At 43.4% G+C, this 20,164-nt stretch overlaps 1 pseudogene; it reads left to right on the top strand.

Moving 5' to 3' along the window:
• The first annotated feature begins 9,873 nt into the window (after positions 1–9,873).
• LOC147363550 (endogenous retrovirus group K member 113 Env polyprotein-like) lies at positions 9,874–17,314 on the top strand (annotated as a pseudogene).
• The last annotated feature ends 2,850 nt before the right edge of the window (positions 17,315–20,164 follow it).

The following is a 20,164-nucleotide window of genomic DNA, read 5'->3' as shown; positions in this document are numbered from 1 at the left end:
AATAGATGGAGAAACAGTGGAAACAGTGTCAGACTTTATGTTTTTGGACTCCAAAATCACTGCAGATGGTGACTGCAGCCATGAAATTAAAAGATGCTTACTCCTTGGAAGGAAAGTTATGACCAACCTAGACAGCATATTCAAAAGCAGAGACATTACTTTGCCAACAAAGGTTCGTCTAGTCAAGGCTATGGTTTTTCCAGTGGTCATGTATGGATGTGAGCGTTGGACTGTGAAGAAGGCTGAGCGCTGAAGAATTGATGCCTTTGAACTGTGGTGTTGGAGAAGACTCTTGAGAGTCCCTTGGACTGCAAGGAGATCCAACCAGTCCATTCTGAAGGAGATCAGCCCTGGGATTTCTTTGGAGGGAATGATGCTAAAGCTGAAACTGCAGTACTTTGGCCACCTCATGCGAAGAGTTGACTTGTTGGAAAAGACTCTGATGCTGGGAGGGATTGGGGGCAAGAGGAGAAGGGGACGACAGAGGATGAGATGGCTGGATGGCATCACTGACTCGATGGACGTGAGTCTGAGTGAACTCCAGGAATTGGTGATGGACAGGGAGGCCTGGCGTGCTGTGATTCATGGGGTTGCAAAGAGTCGGACACGACTAAGCAACTGATCTGATCTGATTGGGAGACTATTTGAAGAGGACACAGATTTATGAAGCTGCTCTTATGTGCCAAGCCCTAAGTTAGGCATTTTATGTGGATCTCATTTACTTTCTACAATATCCCTATAAGATAGATACTATTTCTTATTTTCTATATGAAAAAACTGTCTGCCCTCAGAGAGGTTTAGTAATATACAAGGCTGGTAAGGGAGAAATAGGATTTGAATCCAAGTTTCTCTGATTCTAGAATCTTCTGAAAGCAATAGGGAGCAAAGACTAGGCTTTCCTAGTGTAACACCACCAATTATAGGGGCTAGAGACAGAGAAGAAACTGCTTCATTGATAAAGGTCTCACTTAACATTGAAGAGGTGTCAGTAGTGAAAAACTTTGATCTTGAGAGAACCAGAGGAGTAGAGCAGACTGAAACAGCAGGGAGAATGTTGTGCAGTGTAACAGAAGCAGGTTGAAGTCCTGCAGACCTGTCTTCTGAAAAAAACACACAGAAATAGTTTAGTCCCATAAAATACTTCATAAATAGGGATCACTCAGAGAACAGAAACTGGGTGTCAGACTCCAAGAATCTTAAGGAATTCCATATTCCCAAAAGAAATGTAAAGTGTCCAAAAGTTCCAGGAAGAGAGAAAAAGCGGACAGTGGGAAGTCAGTGCCATCTTAGCGGTCACCCATCTAACAACTGACTCCCAGGGGCCAAGCATAAAGGTGCAAGGTCCCAGGCTCACTCTACCAGGAGAAATAAATGAAGCAGAATGCGTGATGATTACCATCACTCCTCTAGAATTCCAGTCCAGGATGTGCAGAGGACAAAGGAGGGAGTATTCGTACAGAGTCTACCGAACATTTGGACTCAGTCCTTTTTGTTTTCCTAGGAGAACTAAGAATCTTCTGGAAAGCAGTGTCTGTGGGTGGATTAGTAGCTTCTTGGCACATGAAGGGAACATGAACCTGGATGGGAAAAGCTTTAACCTCCACAGAGGACACCTTTGGGCCTGAGCAGAGTACTGATAGATTTAGGACATAAGCATGCAAGAAGGAAGACGGAATACCCAAAAGAAGCAATAAAAGAGTGGTTCCCAAGGATGATGAGCAATGAATGGCAACTGAAGTTACCTCTGGGACCACTCCATGGCCTCTTAGTCAAATTTTCTACCCCTGTGATTTTTGGGTGTCTTCCAGAATCAGGTGAGTAGCCAGACCAGAATAATTAATAGTCCTCAGTGACCCAGCAACTATAATTTTTCAGTCTTGATCACTATCAGTGTTTTTTCTACATTAAATGCCCCCTATTCATCACCTCTATCTAATTATCACTATTATTCTGAGAATATCATCTGGAAGTAGGAACTAGGGTGACAAGGATCTTGTGAATGAATCTCACAGCCCAGTAGCCATGTCTGGGTGCCAGGAAAGTAGCAGCTCCCAGGAACTCCATGAGGCACCTTGCCTGGAGGCTAAATCAGAGTGCTTCAATGGTGGTCTATGAGTAGAGTTGGTGAACTTGTTTCAAATATATGTATATGTACATTTATATATATATGTACATTTATATATATATGTACATTTATATATATATATATATATATACATATATCTTGTTCCCAAGGCAAATTTTTCCAGCCTCCCATTTCTTTGTTATGAAACAGAGCCCTCATTCAACTGATCTAGAGAATTTTGGCAACCAAATACTGAGTTGAGATGAAGCCATGGAAAAAGTCCCAGTCTAGAGGACAAGAGACTCAGGTGATAGCTAAGGATATGTTCCTCCTTGACACTTATGGCAAGACCCTTTCCTCTCTGGGAAACTCCACATATTCTTCCAGCCCTGACATTCTAGGGTACTATGTCCAGCACAGATCACTTTACCTCTGCATACAGGGCTGTGCTATCAGGACCCATCCAGACCCCACCCACTTTCTAGTCTCATTTTCAGCTTGCTCACCCGCACAACCCATCTTTCAGCTATATGGGGAATAAGCCTATTTCCCAGTCCCTGAACTTACCACCAAGTCTCAAGTCCTATCCTCAGGACCTCCCTCAGCTTAGAACTCCTCTTCCCCATTTCTCTCCCTAATGAAACCTTAAAAGCTCAGCTTAAATGCAATCAGCCCATAGCCTCAGACTTCTGCACACAACCACACAAAGGAAAATTCATTGATCTCTCATCTGTTTCCATTGCACTTTACATCTACCTCTATTACAGAACACAGAGACCAGATCTGGTCAGCACCAGTTCTTCCAAGGGTTGATTTTCCTTAAAACTGACTGGTTTGATCTTCTTGCTGTCCAAGGGACTCTCAGGAGTCTCCACCGGTGCCACAGTTTGAAGACATCAATTCTTTGACGCTCTGTCTTCCTTATGGTCCAGCTCAATAAATATGTGCTTAGTGACCTCTGCTCAGCTATAGACAGCTGAGGAAAAGGCACTGATTCTTCTTACGCAGCTTACCTAAGTCTGCTTCCCTCCTGCCCAAAGAGAAAGTCATCTTAATCTCATGTTTATTTTTACCATGATGCTTCCCCTTAATTGTCACCATGCACTTTGGTTTGTATAACACTACAGCTCTTTTATGGGCTTCCCTGGTGGCTCAGTGGTAAAGAATCTGCCTGCAATGCAGGAAACTCAGGTTTGATCCCTGCCTGGGTCACGAAGGTCCCCTGGAGAAGGAAATGGCAATCCACTCCAGTACTCTTGTCTGGAAAATTCCATGGACAAAGGAGCCTGGCAGGCTACAATCCATGAGACTGCAAAAGATTCAGATATTAGTTAGCCACTGAACAACAACAACAGTTCTTTTATATACATCAACTCATGGTATCCTCACAAGTAATACATGGTGTTATAATCCCCATTTTCATCTATAGAAATAGGTCTGAGAGTGAGTGAGCAGCAGAGTGAACTTGAACCCCAGGTTTTAATCCCAGATTCAATGCTCCTTCCTGTAGACTTGATCTTTGAGATTATGACTTGAACACCCCCACTGTTTTCGTGACTGAGAAGCTCATGTTGACCTTGGTAACTGGCCAGGGCAGAGATCTCATCAACTCTGAATCTGGACATATCACGAAAAGTTAGGGAGGACACACTTAACATTTATAAACAAAGTTGCAACAACCAATACTGAAAATCTAGAGATCAGGAAGTGAGATTGGCTTAAATCCCAGTCAGCAGAAATGTTAGCTTAAGTAAAATAGCACTTCCCAGAAAAGAGCGGGTCAGATGGGAGTTACTCAAGGTTTGGAAATCTGTCATGGGCAATACTGAGTGCTCTCTTGTGAGGAACATTTCAGAAGGGGTTTGGAAAGAATGTTGGCTAAAGGTATGGAAGCAGACCAGAAATGGATGCGTAAAGATTATAAGGAAAGTGAGAAAGGAACAGGTGGAGAAACTGGTTTGGGCAGAGGATGAGGAAGGAGACAAGGAAGTGGCTCAAAGAAAGCCAGCCCCAGCAGAGGGAAGATGAGCCAGTCAAAGCTGCCAACTCCCATGGCCTCATGGGCTCCAGGGGTGTGATGAAAATGTAATTGCATCCAACCAAGTAAGTCAGCTCTGACTGAAAGGGGCAGACTACATGCCTAACTGCCCCTACCCAACAAACGTCCCCAGAAAGCTCAGACAATCTTTTCTTACCTCCCTTCTGGAAAGGAACAGCTGTGATATCAGAGCCTCCCTTATCCTCCAGAAGGTCTTGCCAGGTTCCCTCTGTGCCCTCTCAAAAAGCAAAAGACTTCACATTCAGTCCCTTTCTATTTGGACATAGGGTAGGGCAGCTTTTATTTGGTTTTCTGTTGTGTAGCAAGCAGCATGGTGCTATACCAGACTTTGTAGAACGGGGTAAGGAAGAAGTTGAACACCAGTTCCTGTGGGTAAAGGTCAGTTTTCCTGCATGTAGGAATAGGGTATGTGATATCACTTACATGTAGAATCTAAAATATGACACAAATTAACCCATCCATGAAACAGAAACAGAACCAGGGACATAGAGAATTGATTGGTGGTTGCCAAGGAAGAGGGAGGTGGTGGGAGAGGGTTGGACTGTGAGTTGGGATCAGCAGGTGCAAACTGGTGTATAGAGACTGGATAAACAGCAAGGTCCTATGTACAGCACAGGGAACTATATTCAATATAGGGAACTATATTCCTGTGATAAACCATAATGGAGAACAATATGGAAAAGAAGGTGTGTGTGTGTGTGTGTGTGTGTGTGTGTGTATACAGTCACTTTGCTGAGTCACTTTGCTGTACAGCAGTAATTAACACAACATTGTAATTCAGCTATATTTCGATAAAAAATAAATTTAAAGCATAAAACTAAATTTTGTTTCAAATTAAAAAAGAATACAGCATGTAAGCAGATACAAACCCCAAGAAGCGGTAATTGACATGACCTAAATTAAACAGCCCAACTTTGCATCCACTTTCACACACCTAACACCTGTTCTTCTCCTTCAGTAAGGACCTGGAGGATCCAGCCCTTTCCTACCAGAGTCCACTGAAAGGAAAGGAAATGTGTGAAAGAGGGTAGGAAGACACCATTCTGTTTAAAGCTTAACATAACACAGACATGCCATTCTAATTCCCACCAGGAATTCCCTGAAGGCCCAAGTGGCCACTGGCCCTGAAACGCCCCCACAGAACCACCACCTGATAATTAGGCACCTTCAAGAGTCAGGAGAGCACCTTAAGGACAGGTATGACAGCAGCAGGTGAAGTGGTGGGTGGCATTGTCTGAGCTGTGGGTGCCTGGTACCGCCCCAGCAGGTCCCCTTAATTTACTGTGCTTTCCAATTTAGGAAGCCCACAATTAGTTCTGAGCAGTGTCCTGGGGAGACAGACCTAGCAGCTGGTCTCTGCCTCTGGATTATCCCACTGTATTCAAGCGGACACTAGGTGCTGGCTCGGGTGTGTGAAGCAACCCTGAGAGGACTGTCTTGGCCAGTGGCTTCAACTGGGAGCTCTATGAGTCTCTGTCTCCTTCCATCAGCCCAGCACAGCTTGTACTGGAGTAACCAACGGGAAAGAAGTTTTCACTGTTTTGATTCCCAAGACTTGCCCCTCCAGGCTCTTCCATCAAACTTCTGTGAACTGATTTTTGTCAGAAAACAACAATTTCCAAGACATTGAAAAATATCCTTCAACACCAGGCCAGTAGGAAGAGATTTCAAGAGAAAGATCCCAGGTACGAGATCTAAAGAAGAGAATGCTATGCAATGAGTTGTACATTTAGTTGTATGCGCAACATCATTAATATATACTTAGACAGAGAGGAAGAGAGATTCAAATATTTGTGTTCAAATCTCTTGTTCTCCACTCACTAGCTCTGCACCCATGCATAAGATCCCTATGATCTCTAAACCAGCGTCCCCATCTGTCTAATGCAGATGATACTTTCCTTACCTGATGGTTTTAAGGTGTTCGTTAATTGCCAGAAATAGAGAAGGTACTCAGACAATGTTTCCTGAAGCAGTAGTTGGAGCTTGGCAGTATTTTATTCTGTCATTTAGCCACTCTCCCAAGTCAAATGCATCTGTCAGTACACTGGTAATGTCACATAGGCACTTCCTAGGGGAGAGGTCCTGAGTCCCATAGTGGGATACATCAGCAACAAGCAGATGGGCAGAGGAGCATGAACCCCTCCCAAGAGCCTGCCTTAGGCCACGCTGCTACAGTAAGTGCACAATGTTCTGCACATGTGGGGAGCCAAGCAGAGACAGGACTGAGTCTCTGACATCCAGGACTTCAGAATCCTTAGGTCTGATCCTATCCAAGAAAACACTTAGTGACCCAAAAGCAGTGTAAGGATTTGGATGGGAGAGTTAAGGCGTATTTACATTAAATGCAAAAGGTCTTCTGTGCAATTTTATTCTCTTTCAGTTCAGTTCAGTTCAGTTCAGTTGCTCAGTCGTGTCCAACTCTTTGCGACCCCATGAATCGCAGCACACCAGGCCTCCCTGTCCACCACCAACTCCCGGAGTTCACTCAGACTCACGTCCATCGAGTCAGTGATGCCATCCAGCCATCTCATCCTCTATCGTCCCCTTCTCCCCCTGCCTCCAATCCCTCCCAGCATCCGAGTCTTTTCCAATGAGTCAACTCTTCGCATGAGGTGGCCAAAGTATTGGAGTTTCAACTTTAGCATCATTCCTTCCAAAGAACACCCAGGACTGATCTCCTTTAGAATGGACTGGTTGGATCTCCTTGCAGTCCAAGGGACTCTCAAGAGTCTTCTCCAACACCACAGCTCAAAAGCATCAATTCTTCGGCGCTCAGCCTTCTTCACAGTCCAACTCTCACATCCATACATGACCACTGGAAAAACCATAGCCTTGACTAGACGAACTTTTGTTGGCAAAGTAATGTCTCTGCTTTGGAATATGCTATCTAGGTTGGTCATAACTTTCCTTCCAAGGAGTAAGAGTCTTTTAATTTCATGGCTGCAGTCACCATCTGCAGTGATTTTGGAGTCCAAAAACATAAAGTCTGACACTGTTTCCACTGTTTCCCCATCTATTTCCCATGAAGTGATGGGACCAGATGCCATGATCTTTGTTTTCTGAATGTTGAGCTTTAAGCCAACTTTTTCACTCTCCTCTTTCACTTTCATCAAGAGGCTTTTGAGTTCCTCTTCACTTTCTGCCATAAGGGTGGTGTCATCTGCATATCTGAGGTTATCAATATTTCTGCTGGCAATCATGATTCCAGCTTGTGCTTCCTCCAGCCCAGCATTTCTCATGATGTACTCTGCATGTAAGTTAAATAAGCAGGGTGACAATATACAGCCTTGACTTACTCCTTTTCCTATTTGGAACCAGTCTGTTGTTTCATGTCCAGTTCTAACTGTTGCTTCCTGACCTGCATACAGGTTTCTCAAGACGCAGGTCAAGTGGTCTGGTATTCCCATCTCTTTCAGAATTTTCCACAGTTTATTGTGATCCACACAGTTAAAGGCTTAGGCATAGTCAATAAAGCAGAAATAGATGTTTTTTTGGAACTCTCTTGCTTTTTCCATGATCCAGAGGATGTTGGCAATTTGATCTCTGATTCCTCTGCCTTTTCTAAAACCAGCTTGAACATCTGGAAGTTCATGGTTCACATATTGCTGAAGCCTGGCTTGGAGAATTTTGAACATTACTTTATTAGCGTGTGAGATGAATGCAATTGTGTGGTAGTTTGAGTATTCTTCGGCATTGCCTTTGGGATTGGAATGAAAACTGCCCTTTTCCAGTCCTGTGGCCACTGCTGAGTTTTCCAAATTTGCTGGCATATTGAGTGCAGCACTTTCACAGCATCATCTTTAAGGATTTGAAGTAGCTCAACTGGAATTCCATCACCTCCACTAGCTTTGTTCGTAGTGATGCTTTCTAAGACCCACTGGACTTCACATTCCATAAATATCTAATCTTCCCTACACTTCGTTCCTGATTCCTTACTACCACACCACATTTGGACACAGAAGTATGATTTCTGAAGCCTGGAAAGATATGACCAAGTGACTTTTGCTCACATTTTCTCCGCAGAACTAGTTACTTCAAGGAAATGCGTCTATCTCATTTCTACATTGGGTTAAACGATGGCAATGAGCAACCCCCCAAATCTCAATAATTTACAAGAACAGTGATTTATTTATTGTTCATGTGACATTAAAAGCTTGTAGGAAGAAATGGTACATTCTGCCTATATTAGGGATTAAGGGAGTAGGGACAGTTACAGAAAAACAGACAATTGATCCTGGCCTTAGGTTGGAGAACTTATCATTATGTATGTTATATTCAACAGGAAATTCATTCAACACTTACTGAGTATCGACTATGGGCCAGGAACTAATATACAGTGACAAACAAAATCAGCCTGCTCTCTACCATCACAGAAATTAAATATATTCAGGGAAAAAAACTGACATTAAGCCAATAAACACCCAAATAAATATATATTTACAAATTGGGCTGTTACAATGGAACACACTGGGCTGTCAGGTACAGGAAGGCAGAGAGACGTCCATGCTGAGGACATGATTCGAGAACCTAGCACTGACAGAGTTAGCCAGGCAAAGGATGTCAGAAAGAACATTCTAGGCAGAGCTTACCGGTTGCACAAACTTCCTGAGAGGGAAAAAAAGAGATTGGGTGCTCTAAGTACTGACAGAAGGAGGGATATCAATGTAGTGAGTGAGTGTAAAAGCAGTTCAAGGGTAAGTTAGTGAGGAGATAGATCATGCAAGGTCTTGAAATCACAGTGAAGGTTTTATTGTATTTTTAAGTGAAATAAGCCATTGACAGTTTTCCATCATGAGGAGAGGTGCAATTTGTGTCCAAGTGTGAGATATTATCCTATACTCATTTATAAATCATTTTTACTGCTACCTGGAGAGAAGATTGATGGGAGGAAAGAGTTGACAAAGGAAAACCAGTTTGGAGGTTAGGCAGGAGTCAAACAAAAAGATGATGGTGGCTTGGGGTAAGCTTCTCGAAATGGATATGGACATATCCATGATATTCCAAGACTACTGATTTAGAGATAGAATCAACAGGATTTTGTGATGAATTAGAATGTGTTGGGAGACAGGAAGCAGTGAATGAAGAAAAGGTAGCAAGAAAGATAGAGCTTCTTCTGCCTGAGAATTTCCTGGTGGTCCAGTTAGGACTCTGCCCTTCCACTGCAGGCCACATGGGTTTGGTGCATGATTGGGGAACTAAGATCCCTCATGCTGTACAGTGTGGCCAAAGACAGTTATTTCCACCTGAATGAAATTTACCCAGATGAAAAAGAATGATGAAATTGGAATGAAAAATTTCTTCGGTATATATTAATTTTGAGATTCCTATGAACCATCCAAGTTAGAAATATCAAACTAGTCATTACATACAGGAATCTGAGGCCCAGAAGAAACATCTGGACGATCAGTATTTATTTAAGGATCATCATATATGAAGCAATGTCAAAAGTCATGGAAATGGATGGGATGTGGATTTAATGGGAGAAGAGAAGAGTCTATGAATGGCTCCTTGAAGAGCATATAGCATTAGAGTTCAGATGATGGGAGGAAGAACAATGGTGTTGGTAAAGAAGTTTGAGAAGACTAAGGAGTTAGGAGAAAGCCAGGGTAATGTAGTGTCATGCCAAGAGAGGAAGCATTTATTACAAGAAAAGAGAAGTGGTCAACAGCCTAGAACGCCACAGAAAGTCCAGCAAAACATGGACAAAGAAATCAGCGTTGGCTCGGGCAGCATAAAGTGACCTAGCAAAATGGGTTTCTATGCAGTGGAGGGTGCAGAAACTGCCATTGAAAACACTGAAGAATTAGTAAGAGGTGAGGGCATGGCACACACAGCTCTCGAAAGAAGTGCAGTTAAGCAGGGAAACAGAAAACTGGGCCAATACTTGGAGGAGGTTAGAGTAACATGGTGGTGGTTTAGTTGCTAAGTCATGTCTGACTCTTGCCACCCCGTGGACTGTAGCCCGCCAGGCTCCTCTGTCCATAGGATTTTCCAGGCAAGAATATGGAAGTGGGTTGCCATTTCCTCCTCCAAGGGATCTTTCTGACCCAGGGATTGAACCTGGGTCTCATCCACTGCAGGCAACTTCTTTACTGACTGAGCTACCAGGGAAGCCCACGGGTGGTATACAAATGTTGAATATTTATTCGGTGGATCCAGTGGAGAGTGAAGAGTTGAAGAGAGTAGAGGCAGAATCCCTAATAAAGGAACCAACAGCCTTATGAGGCAAATAGGGCAGCGTGGGATCCGGACCAGTAATAGGGAACCTCACTTTGCAGAGGAGGGGAAGTCACACTTCTTCTCAGGCACAGAAGAGGAAGAAAGCTGGGCGGTAATGTCACCAGGGGTTTTGATTTAGCAGTGGGGAGAAACAGATAGAGCTTCTGTGTCATACACTGCTTTGGGGTTCTTAAAAAGTTCATACATGGGGGAGCTTGGCTAAGCCGGCAGAGTAGGAAGACTCTGAGCTCACCTCCTCCCAAAGTCACTCCAAAATCACAACTAATTACAAAGCAGCTGTGAATGCAAATAACCAGAAGGCTAATACAAATACCTTCTACAACTAAAGATATGAAGAAGCGAAAGGTTGCAGCTATGAGCCCTGTGCCACACCAGGATTTGTGGCCTCTGGAGGAGAGATTCTATCCAGGTCCAGAGACAAGACAAGTCTTGATCATTTGAAGATTTTGTGTAATAAAGCTTTTTTAAAGTAGAAAAGAGATAGTGAAAGCTTCTGACATAGACATCAGAAGGGGATAGAAAGAGTGCCCCCTTGCTAGTTTTTAGCGAGAAGTGATATACCTGTTTACCCGCTCCCTTTGTTCCGTAGGCATGGACCCGGAATGAAGGAGTTAGGCTTTATGATTCTGACTTGTTTTTTCCTTTCCTCGGCTGAGTTGACTGAAGAGAATATTAAGGTGCTTATTGTTTTTGAGAGGAGCATGAGAAGGCATAAAGCCTTCTGCTGCTGCTGCTGCTAAGTCGCTTCAGTCGTGTCCGACTCTGTGCAACCCCATGGATGGCAGCCCACCAGGCTCCCCCGTCCCTGGGATTCTCCAGGCAAGAACACTGGAGTGGGTTGCCATTTCCTTCTCCAATGCATGAAAGTGAAAAGTGGAAGTGAAGTCGCTCAGTCATGTCCAACTCTAGCGACCCCATGGACTGCAGCCCACCAGGCTCCTCCGTCCATGGGATTTTCCAGGCAAAAGTACTGGAGTGGGGTGCCATCGCCTTCTCCGAAGGCTTCTGCAGCTGTGCTCAAAGAATAATTCATAAAGTTAATCATTGACATTTGTTCAAGGACTTTTACAAAAGACTGTTCCAGGATGAGCATGCAGGCTGCAGCTTGAGGCCATGGGAGGGATTGCTATCTGAAGCCCATTTGTGAGAAAAGTGTTTATGGCAAAGGAGTTTGCTGAATTTAGGGTTTAGGAATAATTAAAATAGTTAGAAGCTAAAGAGTTAAGGATTGCTGTAATGTTAGCATATTCTACTATAGCTTATAGAAATTAGGGACTTTAGAGATATTATTAGCTAGAAGCCCTTTCTAAGAAATGGTGAGCTTAGGATACTAGGGGCAAACAGGACTTAGAAAGACAAGAAATAAACTGAGGGATGTGGTATGCAGCCCAGGCATTAGCATGAGTTACAGTGTATTCACAAGGACACATGTGAAAAAGTAGATAAGAGAATCGCTGAGGAAGGAACTCCTGTTGAGGGGCAACAATGATTTTTGGAGAAAAATAAATCTGGGTCAATGGGAACTAAAAATATCAAACCTCTGACCTAATGCTTTTGTAAAAGTATAAAAGAGAATCATAAGCTTGAAATAAACAGGCAGTCCAAGAAAAATGAGAGGCTGCCTCAGTTTCTCACCGACACCGCTCACCCCTTCAGGTTGAATCCCTGGCTGCTGAAGCTGGGCTCCGGCAAGTGGCGCCTGAACAGGGGACATTGAAGGGTAGGTAATTTGAGATTGTAACGCCGGGCGGTTAGGATTGTGCCTGTGAGTGGCCGGCACCCTTCTGCAGTTTAGGCAGGGTGAGGATGGTACAGAATGAATAAGAATATTCTCTAGAAGAATGGGTTTCTCTGCATCTAATAATAGACAAATGTTTATTGAAATATTACTTCACATGTTATCCCATAGAGGCATTAAAGAAAGCACAGGAAGACTGTCTAAATTTCTACGTTTGTCTTATACTTTGCATGGGCCAGAAAAGGTTCCTATAGATGCTTTTGCTCTGTGGAATATGATTAGGAATGTCCTGGACCCCCGTCACGAGGCTGTTAGACAGCCTACGGGGGAGGCTATAGCAGTGGGTGGTGGGTCTCCACCTTCTCTGCAGATCATATTTTCTGCCATTGACGAAGAAAAGGAGGGAGACTGTGCTCTACCTCCTGAGGAAGGAGAGGGCTTACAGGACGCTGCGGCAGGGCGCCCTGGCGAGCCCCCTCCCCCTCTACGCAAACCTTTAAAAACTTATCCACTACTTTCTGATTTAAGTCGATCGCCCGTCGCCGTGGCCTCCGTTTGCGCCTCCCAGGGCCCAGGAGTTCCCCACTTTGCCCCCGAAGCCTCCCAAAGCGTTGCCTAAGGCTGAGGAAGATTAAAAGTTTTTTTGAACACAGGAGCTTTTAAAGCAGACGCTTGCACAATATGCAGAGCATGCTCCTAGGAGAAAACCCCCTTAGGGGGGCCTCACCCAGGTTAGGAGAGAAGGGAATGATCTGGGGACTTGGCAACGATATTAACCCCTGACGTGCCGGTTACTCCGATTCCAACGGGAGCGGTTGGCCCCCTAACTGAGGGCATTGAAGGACTTGTGCTGGGGCATAGCTCGCTTTCTTTTCAAGGAATTTCGGTGGTGCCTGGTGTAGTAGATTCTGATTATATTGGGGAAATTAAAGTTTTGATCTCGCCACCTATCCAAACTGTGCAAATTAATAACGGTCAAAGAGTAACACAGCTTTTGCTTTTACCTTATTATCAGACAGAAAAAAAACTTGACTTCTCAAGCTAGGGGCCACGGAGCATTTGGATCTAATGATCTAGCCTTTTGGGTGCAGGAAATTACAGCTTCAAGGCCTTTGAAAGATCTTTTAATTCAAGGGAATAAAATGTCAGGGCTGTTAGATCCTGGAGCAGATGTCTCTTGCATTGCTGGAAAAGATTGGCCCTTGTCTTGGCCAACACGCTTGACCCATGCCGGCCTGGTAGGAATAGGGTCAGTGCCCTCGGTTGCTAAGAGCTCACAAATTTTAACCTGGTCAGATGAGAAGGGGGCACAAGGCACCTTTTGTCCATATGTGATTCCTTCACTACCTTTTTCTTTATGGGCGAGAGATATATTATCTCAGATGGGAATGCTTTTATATAGCCCAGATAAAAAGGTTACTAATCAAATGCTGCAAATGAGGTATAATCCTGATAAGGGGCTTGGTGAAGATCAGCAGAAAATTGTGTCTCCGTTAGAGGCGGTTCCTAACAAAAATACAGAAGGTCTAGGATGTTCAGATTTATCCTAGAGGCTGTTGCTCTTGCTGCCGACCCTATTACCTGGAAATCTGACTATCTGGTATGGGTGGAACAATGGCCCTTAACAGCTAAAAAGCTACAGGCAGCTGAGGATTTAGTTGTGGAACAACTGGCAGCCGGCCATACAGAGCCTTCTAATAGCCCCTGGAATACTCCTATTTTTGTTATTAAGAAGAAATCAAGAAAATGGAGAATTGTTACAAGATTTCAGAGCTATAAACGCAACTATGGAAGACATGGGGGCCCTCCAGCCAGGCCTCCCTTCCCCAGTGGTTGTGCCTTTTCAGTATAATGTGATAGTTATAGATCTACAGAATTGTTTCTTTACCATTCCCCTGGCTGATCAAGATTGTAAGCAGTTTGCCTTCAGTCTCCCTTCAGCTAATTTTAAACAGCCCTAGAAGGTTTCTTGGAGAAGGCAATGGCACCCCACTCCAGTACTCTTGCCTTGAAAATGCCACGGACGGAGGAGCCTGGTAGGCTGCAGTCCATGGGGTCGCTGAGGGTCGGACACGACTGAGCGACTTGACTTTCACTTTTCACTTTGATGCATTGGAGAAGGAAAAGGCAACCCACTCCAGTGTTCTTGCCAGGAGAATCCCAGGGACGGGGAAGCCTGGTGGGCTGCCGTCTATGGGGTCGCACAGAGTCGGACAGGACTGAAGTGACTTAGCAGCAGCAGCATAGAAGGTTTCAATGGAAGGTTTTGCCTCAGGGAATGAAAAATAGCCCCACCTTGTGTCAGAAATTTGTAGACCAAGCTGTGCAAAATGTTAGAAGAAAGTATAAGGATTTATATTTGATACATTGTATGGATGATATTTTGGCAGCTCAAAAGGACAGAGCCTTGTTGCAACAAATTTTATCTGAATTGATTGAGGCTTTGGAAAACTGGGGTTTAAAGATAGCTCCAGATAAGATACAAGTAAATCCTCCTTTTTCTTATTTAGGGAAGGTGTTAAATACCCATACTGCAGCCCCTTTGCAGCTGCAGAGAGATCGTTTACTAACTTTAAATGATTTCCAAAAATTATTAGGAGATATTAATTGGATACGCCCACATTTAAAACTGACTAGTGCAGATTTGAAGCCTTTGTTTAATTGCTTAAAAGGTGATCCTAATCCCAGTTCTAAGAGAGAATTGACTAGTGAGGCAGAGTTGGCTCTTGTTAAAGTGGATGAGGCTTTAAATGATCAGTTAATTAGGGTTAATATTACCAGAGGATGGGATTTAATTATTCTCACCACGGAGCATACGCCTACAGGATGCTTGTGGCAAGAAACTCCATTGGAATGGCTCCATCTACCAGTGACCCCAAGAAAAATAGTTTTATCTTATCCCAGCTTGGTGGCACAATTAATTATAAAACATAGAAAAAGAAGTGTGGAACTTTTTGGAAAAGAAGTAGCAAATATAGTGATTCCATTCAATAAGGATCAATTGCAATTTCTTTTACAAAATAGTGATGATTGGCAAGTTGCCCTGATAGATTCCTGGGGTCAAATTTTGTTTCATTTGCCCTCAAGCCCCCTTTTGCATTTTTTGAAAACTCATCCAGTGATTTTTCCGAAGAAATTTTCTATTCAACCTTTGGAAGGGGCAATTAGTTTTCACAGATGGTTCCTCTAACAGTAAAGCAGTCACAATTACTGATAGAAAATCCCATGTTCAGGTAACTGAAGAGACATCTGCCCAGAGGGCTGAGTTACAGCAGTTATTTGGGCTTTTCAACATTTAAGAGACCACACCTTCAATCTTTTGACTGACTCCCAATATATTGTAGGGTTGTTTCCTCATATAGAGACCGCTAATATTCCAGAAAATAAAACTACTATCTTCTCCTTGTTATCTGATTTACAGAAAGAGATTAAGCATAGAGATAAGAAATATTTTGTGGGACATATTAGAGCCCATTCCAGCTTGCCCGGCCCTTTGCATGAAGGAAATGCTTTGGCAGATGCATTAACTAAAGTAATTGCTTTAAACTTACATAAAAAGATTGACAAGGCCAAAAATTCTCACAAAATTCACCATCAAAATGCAGCTGGTTTAAGGTATGAATTTCATATCCCTAGGGAAACAGCTAGACAAATAGTTATGTTCAAACTGCCCAACATTTAATCCATCTCCACCATTAGGAGTAAATCCTCAAGGCCTTAGGCCTAATGCTCTCTGGCAAATGGACGTAACTCATATCCTGGCCTTTGGAAAACTGTCCTTTGTGCATGTTACTGTGGATACCTTTTCTCATGTTATTATAGCCTCTGCTAGATCAGGTGAAGCAGCAAGAGATGTAATTCAGCACTTGTTTCAATGTTTTTCCCAAATAGGACTCCCCAAACAAATGAAAACAGATAACGCCCCGCCTTATACTTCTGCTGCTTTTAAGAGATTTTGTCAACAATTTTCCAGAGTACATTCAACAGGAATACCTTATAATCCCCAAGGTCAAGCCATAGTGGAAAGGGCGCACCAAACTTTAAAAAATCAGATAGCTAAACTAAAGCAGGGAGAATTTAAGTATTCCTCTGCACATCACGTTTTACACCATGCTTTGTAATTAATCATTTAAACATAGACACACAGGGGCAGACTACAATGATGAGACACTGGATTCCTGAAGGGGCTACGACTCGGCCCTGGTCAAGTGAAAAGACCTCCTTACCAGAGAGTGAAAAGGGCCAGATGTGTTGCTAACTTGTGGGAGAGGGTGTGCTTGTGTGTTTCTACAGGATTCCACTTCTCCTGTCCGGATTCCTGACACACTGTCCAGCCCCATGAGACCTCCAGGATCACAAAGACCCCTGAGGTCACTGAGATCTCTGGGGCCCTGGAGTCCGGGACTTAAAAAACATGGGAAGACCAAAAGCTCGTTGAGTCCAGGCCTGAAGGAGCCAGGGAAAAGCCAAAGGGCAAGTGACCCTTCACCTGAGGCTTCACCACTAGTACATCGCTTCAGGCACCTGGCACTTCAGGAGAGACATGCTGATCGACTTCAAACGTATTCTGCTCCACCTTGTCGCCGTTATCATACTCAAGCAACCACCTCCAACACGGTACCAACTTGGGGCCAGCTGAAACGTCTCACTCAGCAGGCTAAAGAATTAATAAAAAGGGGGAGACATGAGGCCATCCTATAGTAATGTTTGTGGCTATGCTTGCTGTGTTGGCTTGTCAGCCGAGGCCTTCTAGCGCAGAAAAGGTTCATTGGGCCTATTTGCCTAGTCCACCTTCTTTCCAGTCTGTTGATTGGATGAATGAGCCCATTCGTATTTTTGTTAATGATACTCTTCTTTTGGGTGGGGCTTCTATCTATCCTGATAATGTTAAAACAGTGGTCAGCACTCCCTTCAATTTTTCAGGCGTGTCCATTTATCCATCTATTTGTTTGCCATACCTTCCTCTTTACAAGGAGCAGCTCTCCAGTTTTGAATGGATGTGTTAACACTTCCTTGAAAGGCATGCTTACTGATTCTCCAAGAAGCGATGGCAAGAGAGACTTTTGGTCTTTACAGCTGCTGATGCTGGGGGCACAAGAAAGACTATTTGATGCCTTAAAAAAGGCAGCCCCTCATTTAAAGGACTATCCGAGCTGTGCACTCCCCACTCCAGACTCTGATGAACAAGGACTGCAAGTCTGGGAAAGCATAGGCAGGACTTGAGGCTTTCCTCATTGGAAAAATTGCTTGTATGCCCTAAGGTCACCTATTCCCATTGTTGCCACCAGATATTTTCTGATCAAATAGGGGTGCCCCTATCTTTCAAATCAATGATGGGGCTTGATTTATGTAGAACCTTATAGGTCCACATGGAATAATTCATTTCTCCCTATGCCTTTAGTCAATGGCATCCCACTCCAGTACTTTTGCCTGGAAAACCCCATGGACGGAGGAGCCTGGTGGGCTACAGTCCATGGGGTCGCTAGAGTTGGACATGACTGAACGCCTTCACTTTCACTTTTCACTTTCATGCATTGGAGAAGGAAATGGCAACCCACTCCAGTGTTCTTGCCTGGAGAAGCACAGGGACAGGGAAGCCCGCTGGGCTGCCGTCTCTGGGGTCGCACAGAGTCGGACATGACTGAAGCGACACAGCAGCAGCAGCAGCAGCAGGTGACATGCTAATGGATGGGTTCCTCCTTTAGTGAGCTTCGATGGAACGGGTCCCACGCGGCCTGAGTTACGGAAAACATTGGTTGCTATGGCACCTGTGATTTTACACAGACCTTTAAAAGAACAAAGATACATTGTACGGGCCTGCATACATTCTCCCTATGCCTTTTTGTTGGCCAGAAATCAGAGTGATTTGGAAGTTTCTGAAGGAGAAACTGTTTACAATGTTATATGTGTGAATTGTTTTATATCAAATTGTGTTGATGGGAATGATTATAATAATTATAAGGCTGAGATGATCATAAAGCAATCACCATATTCGATGGTTCCTGTAAAATTAGAGGGACAATGGTTGGATGATTATGCATTGAAAGTTTTATATGAACTTAATGGCTTAATTTCTCGACCTTAGGGATTCATTGCAGCTCTGGTTGTTGGAATAACTGCCTTGATTGCCATAATTGCATCAGTCACAGTTTCTACTGTTGCCCTGTCAAAAGAAGTGCATACGGCCTCATTTGTCGATCAGCTGTCCAAAAATGTCTCCATAGCTCTTACTACGCAGGAAATTATAGATAAGAAAATGGAAAATAGGGTCAATGCTTTAGAAGTAGCAGTTCTGCTTATGGGGCAAGAAATTACAAACTTAAAAATTAAATTATCTTTAAGGTGCCATGCTGAATTTAAAATGGATGTGCCTTACCCCTCTACAAGTGAATGAGTCCATGCATTCTTGGGAATGCATTAAGAATCATATTTTAGGCATCTGGAATCATTCAGATTTTAGTACTGATATCTCTAAATTACATCAGGATATTCAGGATATGAAGCAGGCGGAGTCTGACTTTTCCTCACAATGGCTTTCTAATTCCCTCTTTGAAAATCTGGAGGGGTATCTTTCCCATGGATCCTTTTCTACAATAATGATTAATGAGGCCATGTGCTTATGCCTGTTAGTTCTGATTTGTGTAATAGCCCCGTGCCTTTTCAGAATACTCAGCCGAAATGTTTCTGCTCTATCTACTGAGTTTCATACCTATGTTCTAAAAAATAAAAAAGTGGGAGATGTCAGGAGCCACGTTAGGCATTACTGACAAAATGGAGGCACGGCCCTATACCCCCTCCCTTTGTTCCGCAGGCATGGACCCGGAATGAAGGAGTTAGGCTTTGTAATTCTGACTTGTTTTTTCCTTTCCTCAGCTGAGTTGACTGAAGAGAATATTAAGGTGCTTACTGTTTTTGAGAGAAGCATGAGAAGGCATAAACCTTCTGCAGCTGTGCTCAAAGAATAATTCATAAAGTTAATCATTGACATTTGTTCAAGGACTTTTACAAAAGACTGTTCCAGGATGAGCATGCAGGCTGCAGCTTGAGGCCATGGGAGGGATTGCTATCTGAAGCCCATTTGTGAGAAAAGTGTTTATGGCAAAGGAGTTTGCTGAATTTAGGGCTTAGGAATAATTAAAATAGTTAGAAGCTAAAGAGTTAAGGATTGCTGTAATGTTAGCATATTCTACTATAGCTTATAGAAATTAGGGACTTTAGAGATATTATTAGCTAGAAGCCCCTTCTAAGAAATGGTGAGCTTAGGATACTAGGGGCAAACAGGACTTAGAAAGACAAGAAATAAACTGAGGAATGTGGTCTGCAGCCCAGACATTAGCATGAGTTACAGTGTATTCACAAGGACACATGTGAAAAAGTAGATAAGAGGATCGCTGAGGAAGGAACTCCTGTTGAGGGGCAACAATGATTTTTGGAGAAAAATAAATCTGGGTCAATGGGAACTAAAAATATCAAACCTCTGACCTAATGCTTTTGTAAAAGTATAAAAGAGAATCATAAGCTTGAAATAAACAGGCAGTCCAAGAAAAATGAGAGGCTGCCTCAGTTTCTCACCGACACCGCTCACCCCTTCAGGTTGAATCCCTGGCTGCTGGAGCTGGACTCTGGCAAGAAAGGAAACTCCTCAAAACTGAGAGAGTTGCATCAGGCCCCTCACCCACAGCATGCATTTTGAGATCGCATTGGCACAAGGTGTTAGGGTTAGGGTTAAGGCAGAGGAACCAGAGATCAAATTACCAACATCTTCTGGATCATCAAAAAAGCAAGAGAATTCCAGAAAAACATCTATTTCTGCTTTATTGACTATGCCAAAGCCTTTGACTGTGTGGATCACAATAAACTGTGGAAAATTCTTCAAAAGATGGGAATACCAGACCACCTGACCTGCCTCTTGAGAAATCTCTATGCAGGTCAGGAAGCAACAGTTAGAACTAGACATGGAACAACAGACTGGTTCCAAATTGGAAAAGGAGTACGTCAAGGCTGTATATTGTCACCCTGCTTATTTAACTTATATGCAGAGTACATCATAAGAAATGCCAGG

Source organism: Bos grunniens, chromosome 11 (genome assembly GCF_055505025.1).
Source record: "Bos grunniens cultivar Pamir isolate PY7600 chromosome 11, Bosgru_T2T1.0, whole genome shotgun sequence".
In the NCBI taxonomy this organism is placed as follows: Eukaryota; Metazoa; Chordata; class Mammalia; order Artiodactyla; family Bovidae; genus Bos; species Bos grunniens.
The sequence above is the reverse complement of the archived record's forward strand: the minus strand, read 5'-3'. Positions and strand labels throughout refer to the sequence as shown.